Source organism: Ceratotherium simum, chromosome 17, assembly GCF_057802395.1.
Source record: "Ceratotherium simum simum isolate JZ-2026a chromosome 17, ASM5780239v1, whole genome shotgun sequence".
In the NCBI taxonomy this organism is placed as follows: domain Eukaryota; kingdom Metazoa; phylum Chordata; class Mammalia; order Perissodactyla; family Rhinocerotidae; genus Ceratotherium; species Ceratotherium simum.
In genome coordinates, this window is record NC_141916.1 from 17268782 (window position 1) to 17275276 (window position 6495).

Consider the following 6495-nt stretch of genomic DNA (forward strand, 5'->3'; position numbering starts at 1 on the left):
TGTTCCCCATCTCTTCTCCTTCCTCCCCATAGTTCTGCCCTTCCACAGCCTTGGTCTCTCGTCTGTCACTTTCCCAGCTGTGGGTACCTCTCCCCGGGCAACCTCGGAGTACTCCCAAGGCTTGGGGAAGGAGAAAGCTGCCTGCCTTACAGACCAGCAACCTCTTCTGTAGCCTGGACTTAACCAGGATGGAATCTCAGGAGAAAATATGGAGAGGGGAGGGTCTGTGAGGAGCTGAAGGAGGGGGACCCAGGGAGGTTAGAACCAGCACCCCACTCCCAGAGACTTCCAGTGAGTGTGAGAGGTCACTGATCTCTCTACCCCTGACACATTCCATCTCAGTGCCCCTCCCTGCCACTCTCCTGACATCATCATCATCACTACCACCAACTATTCGGCCTTACTGGGCACCATGCCAGCACCTCACGTGCACTATTGTGCTGATTTCTCCAACTACCTTTGAAGGGAAATAGAATTTCCCCCCAATTTACAGATAATGAAACTGGGGTCCAGTGGTATATAGTGACTTGCTGTGATGGCTAATTTTATGTGTCAACTTGACTGTGCCACAGGGTGCCCAGACATTTGGTCAAACATTATCCTGGGTATGTCTGTGAGGGTGTCTCCAGATGAGATTAACATTAGAATCCTCACAGTGAGTAAAGTAGATTGCCCTCCCTAATGAGGGTGGGCCCCATCCAATCAGTTGAAGGCCTGAACAGAATAAAAGGGCTGACCCTCCCTCAAGTAACGGGAACTCCTCCTGCCTGACTGCCTTCAGGTTGGAACATGGGTTTTTTCCTGCCTTCAGACTCAAACTGAAGAATCTCCGCTTCCTGGGTCTCAAGCCCGGTGCACTTGGAACTATTTGGACTAGAAGTAGACCATCAGCTCTCCTGGGTCTCCAGCTCGCTGACTGCAGATCTTGGGACTTGTCAGCTCCATAATCACATGAGCCAATTCCTCCTAATAAATCTCTTTCGATTTATACACATCCTGTTGGTTCTATTTCTCCGGAGAACCTGACGAATACAAGGCCACACAGCTACTCTCTTCATTCCACCAGCCTTTTGGCCCACTCTTGACCCTACTCCAAAACTCGCCGTCTCCATGGAGGCTTTCCTGCCTGAGAGTGAGGCTGAGCCCCCTCACCTCTCCTGTCTCAGGCCCAGATGCTGGCCGACCCTTGCCTCCTCTTACCTCCCTGAATCCTTACAGGGTGGTTCTCATTGCACCTCAGACCCTGAGTCCTCCGCCGGTCTGGGTGGTCCTGTCAGGGAGGGAGGGTCTTGGCCAAAAAAGTGAGACTGTGTGAAATGAATTCTCCCATCCTATTCCCCTAACCCTGATGATCAAGATGTAATCATTTGTTCATTCATTCATGCCACACGTATGTAACTGTCCACATGCCAGGCCCATGGCATACCAAGGAGGACAAGTCACAATCCTGGCCCTCTGGGATCTCAGAGTCTCATGGAGGACATGGCCCAGGAGATACACTTGGACAAGAAAATGCAACAAATGCTATGAAAAATGGCAGCAGGTTTTGCAGGAGCCAGAGGGGGCCAGGATGGAGGCTACTACTGTCGTCCCAGAGAGGTGCCTGTGGCCTGGAATAGGAAGTGACACATTCAGAGTGAAGAGGAGTCCCAAGCCCTGCTCTCAGCAGGTTGGGAGGTGACGGCACCAGAAGAAAAGCGGGACGGCTGCAGAGAGCACAGCAGAGCAACTTGAGGAGATGGGCAGCAAGGGGGTTGGTGATTCCAGGAAGAAGTGGAACTGAAGTGAATTATTCTGGGGAGGCTTCCTGGAGAAGAGGAAGGATAAGAGCTGGGGGGAGAGGTCCCACCGAGGGCTGAGGGTGGAAAGAGAGGGTTCTGAGGGAGGAGGGGCAGGGACGGAGAGAGCAGACTTCCCAGCCAGAGTCCAGAGCCAAGGCCAGCCGGGCAGACCGGCAACTGGCTGAGGCCCTCTGAGCCATGCCTGCAGCATAGGCCCGTGGAGGGACCTGGAAGGTCAACGCAAGACTTTGGGAGTAGGCAGCTGGCTTTGCATGGTGAGTGTGGTCTCGGATGGCCCCACCCCTTCCTAGTGTGTGCCCAGGGGAGAGCTGAGCCCTGAAGCTGGCCCTCTAGGCCACCTCCAGCCGCTCCAGAGCTGACCCCAGTGGCGTCACAGGGAGTGACTCAAGGCCCAGCAACAACAATGAGTGGGACTGACGTCAGGCTAGGGGCTCCTGACGGTGGCCAGACTGGCTGGGGAGCCAGCACCCTGCCTGCTGACCCTCTAGCCTGGGCCAGGCTGCAGGGCTGAGAAGGACCAGCTGTCCCCTTCTGACATCTGCCCCCTGAGATCCTGGGCAGGGGCTCCTCCACCTCCCACACTTTCTGGGATGTCACTCCCAGCCCGCCCTCCTCCGAGGCAGAGGAAATGGCTGGGCGGACGAGAGAGTGGCAGAGAGCGTGAGAAAGAGGCGCCTCCCAGCCCCAACCTCATCAGGCAGCCTCTAGACCTGGACCGGGCGGGAGGTGGCGCGTCCGTGCCTGCTCTCCTGGGGGATGTGGGCATCTGTCCCTGCATGGTGGGGAGGGTGGTGTCTCTTTCTCCAGGAAGGTTCATGTGTTTGTGTCTCTGGCCAAGTTGGGGTGGGGGTAGGGCTTTATGTCTGTCTGTCCCGCAGGGGTAAGGGGTCTCTCCTTCCTGCAAGGTCTGCACATCTGCTCCTTTGGGAGACATGTGTGTATTTGTTGTTCTTTGAGGCAGAGGATTCTGTGACTGTCCTTCCAAAAGGAGAGGGCTAACAACCCACCCTGGTGAGGGAGTCTCTCCATCGACCCCTGGGGGGCTGCTGTTCTGTCCTGGTTTCTTGTCAGGCTGAGTGCATCTCTATCTATATGGTATTCCAGTTACCTGGGAGGGGGCCCAGGTCTCCAGCTTGGTCTCCGCCAAGGCTGGGCTCCCAGGGTGGGGGCCCCTTTCTCTGATGTGCCCAGACTCGGGCAGCAACAGTCAGCATGCCGCCCGCCTGGCTCGCAGCTGGGCACTGCTCCCTGCTAACGCAGCATGTACCAGGACAGGGCCCCCCTCCCCCCCCCCCGCACTCGCTTCCCGGCCCAGCTGCCACCCCCAGCCCCCGCAGCCACACCAGGCTTGATTTATCGTCCTGAGAAGGGGCTGGACAGTGCCAGCTCCTGGGTCAGACCTTGAGGAGACCTCAAGTGCCCCCCCCCGCCCCCCCCCGCCTGGCAGGGTCAGGGCGCAGCAGGCGGCGAGGGGAGCCAGGGTGGTGAGGAGGATGACTGGAGCATGAGCCTGGGGGTGGGGGGTGGAGACAGAAGCCAAGGCCAGGCCTCCAGGGCCCCATAGCCCTTGGGCCAGCTCTGAGTCCAGCTGGGGACCCTGGAATGTGCCTCCTGCCCTCAGATGTCCCTGGCGTGTGGGGAAGGAGATATCGGGGAGTGGAGAGGGGTTTTCCTCGGCCTTGCACTGACTCCTTCAGGTCCTCACCGCAGGGGGCTGGAGGATTCCAAGCCCCACTACCCAGCCTGGGCTTTACCCAAATAGCCCCCGACCTGGGGCCGAGGCAGGGCCTGGCAGAAGCCTGAGCCTAGAGCAGGGGTGGAGGCAGAGGTTTGGGGCTGGGCTCAGGCTGCTCCAGGGAGGACAGAGCAGCTGCCAGCAGAGCCGTGGGGCTACAAGGCCAGGCCCGGACAGGGCTGGAAAATGGATGGACAGAGGCTCACTTCTTTAGCCTCAACTTCTGAGGAGGCCCAGTGGCCCACCCAGGGTCTCTGGTGCAGGCAGGGACTTGGCGGGGCTGGAGCTCCTCCAGATTTAAGCTAAAACTCCCTAGGAATCCCCAGGCCCAGATCTCATGTGAGGGGGACCCAGCACTGCCCTCAACCAGGACATGCCCCACACATCTGCCTTGTGAAAGGCATCACTAGCAATCTGCCGACTGTCCAGCCACCAGGCAGCGGCCTCCCACCTCTGCCGGGCTCTTTCACAGGCTTCCCTCTGCAGCCGCAGAGCTGGCTACCACACAGCCAAGGACGCTGGACACAGAGCTGACCATGTGGCACCGTACAGCTCAAAGACAGAGTGGTTACCTGTGACCTTCGGAAGCTTCTCTGCCTCCTTGAGGCCGACCCTTGCCGTCTCTCTTCATAACCAAGTTCTGGCGGCCAGGGCCCAGGTGTAGAACAGCTTCCTCCCTCCCAGGCTCCAGGGAAAGGCCATCAGGCACAGACCCCTGGGGTGTCGGGTGCCCACTCAGACCCTGGACCTCAGAGCCACCCCCTCCCCCAGTGACCGTGGCACCTCAGGGCTGGGGAGGGGGCCAGGGCCTCTGGGCACGGGGCCCAGCGTGGGTGGGGTAGGGGGAGACAGGGAGGCAGGCTTCCTGGGTCTCCATGTGAGGATACACAGCAGGCTTTGAGGCCTCGGAAAATCCCGCCTGGGATTCCAGGCTCTGCCGGCGTCACTGCCTTTTGACTATTGTCCCCGACGGAAACGGGCCCAGCCCCCGGCCAGCAGGGACAGAGCAACCATTGTGAGGCCCCACCAGGCTCAATGCCCCCTTGTTCGCCCTCCCAGCCCCTAGCAAGACTCAGAGGCCAGTTCTTCCAGTTGCTCAGTGGAAAGAAACGGCCTGCCTCCAGGCTCCAGCCCTTGGGTGGGGCAGGGCGGGGCTGGAGACGGCAGCCCCCTACCCTGTACCCCAGTCCCCAGAGCCCGGGAAAGGAGCCGCCATCCATGGAGCTTCTTTTATTTACAATGCCTGGGTAGGGAGACGGAGTGGTTAAGTAGTTAGACACACCCAGCTCAGCCACTGGGAAGCCAAGTGACCTTGGGAAAGTCATTTCCTTTCTCTGAAATGAATTCCTCCCTTTAGTAAAAACAATAGCTGTTATTTATTGGGTGTTCACTACGCGCCAGGCACTGTTTGAAACACTTCTATGCATTCGTTCATGTAATCATCATAGCAACGTTATGAAATAAGTACAATTATTTTCCCCATTTGTGGATGAAGCCGCTGAGGCACAGAAGTGTTAAGTAACTTGCCTCAAATTCCACAGCCTGAAAGAACTAGAGCCGAGATTTAAACGCAGGCAGTCTGGTTCCAGAGTCCTCGCTCTCACCGTCTGCCGTGCTGCCCGCCTGTGAGGTGGGGATAACCACACTTTGCTCACAGAGGGGGATCGAGGGCTCCAAATGACAAATATCATGTGAAAAGGGCCTAGTGAGTGGTGGAACATGATACTCGGTAGCTATTTTCCTCACTGTGTGTCGTAGAGACCTATAGGGACTGAGATTCTGTTGCCCGACCCCATTCCCAGCCCTCGGCCCCTCCTCAAACACCTAAATGGTCCTTTTGCCACCCCTCCAGGGGCCTGCTCTGTGCTCACATCTGTCTGTGCTAAAGGCAGGGACATGGGAGAGAGTGACCCAAAGAAAGAGGGACTCAGTCCAGCCACAGCTGGTGGGAGATTTCCCAGCAAGCTCCGCTCCGGACCAGAGTGCTGCCACCAGACTCACCTCCCCACTGAAGAGACAGAGAAACCGAGGCTCAGGGAAGAGGAGGGGATTCTCAGAGAGCAGCATGGAGTTGGAGGCAGGGCTGAGAAAAGAAGCAGATCTCCCGACGCCCCGCCTTGGCAGGTACTGGGGCTGTGACACAGGCTCGCTCAAGGGCTCTGGCGGGGGTGCCAGGGACATGTGCTTGGAAGTCCACACACTCCTGGGGGTGGTGGTCACCACAGGGCCCAGGGCTCCCCAGCTCACCCACGTGGGGACCCTTCAGAAGGCCTGGGGCTGGACTGTCTTCCCAGAACACTATGAGGGCACGTGGTTGGGGCTCCTCGGGGAAACTGCAGACTGTGGCTGGAGCCCTGGGGAAGGCCCTGCTTATTTTGATCAACTTCCATCCAGCAGGGGCTGCCCTCATCCAGCCAGTTCCCAAGGGCTGTGGAGGTGGAGACTCAGGGGTCCTGGGCCAAGGGGTGTGAGGGACACTGCTTTCGGAGGGGGTAGGGGACTCAGAACAACCTTCTTGCCAAGAGGGCAGGGGCCACCAGCAACCTGGGTCCCGTGGCTGGGGATCTAAGCATGTGGGGAGGAATGTTGAAAACGGGGATGGAAAAAAAGTTCACACTGGGTACTAGCAGCTGCTAGCACCATTCTGGGCCGCCCTGACCCCAGCCCCGTGCTAAGCACCACACACAGTCCTGTAATCCCAGGGGCCATGTGAGGTGGGTATGCCCCCTCCTCGTTTTGCAGATGTGGAAACTGAATTAGAGACCATCGTCCCAAGTCAGGACCCGGGATAGCTGGAGCGATGCTCATCCCTTAGCATCGGCCTCCACCGCAGGCCCCATCCACAGGCCAGGCCTGTCATCGGAGGCTTTCTACAAAGCAGGTGCCATTATGATCCGCCTTTCACAACTGAGGAAACTGAGGCCTGTTAGCTCAGGTTGGTAACATCCACGATTTATG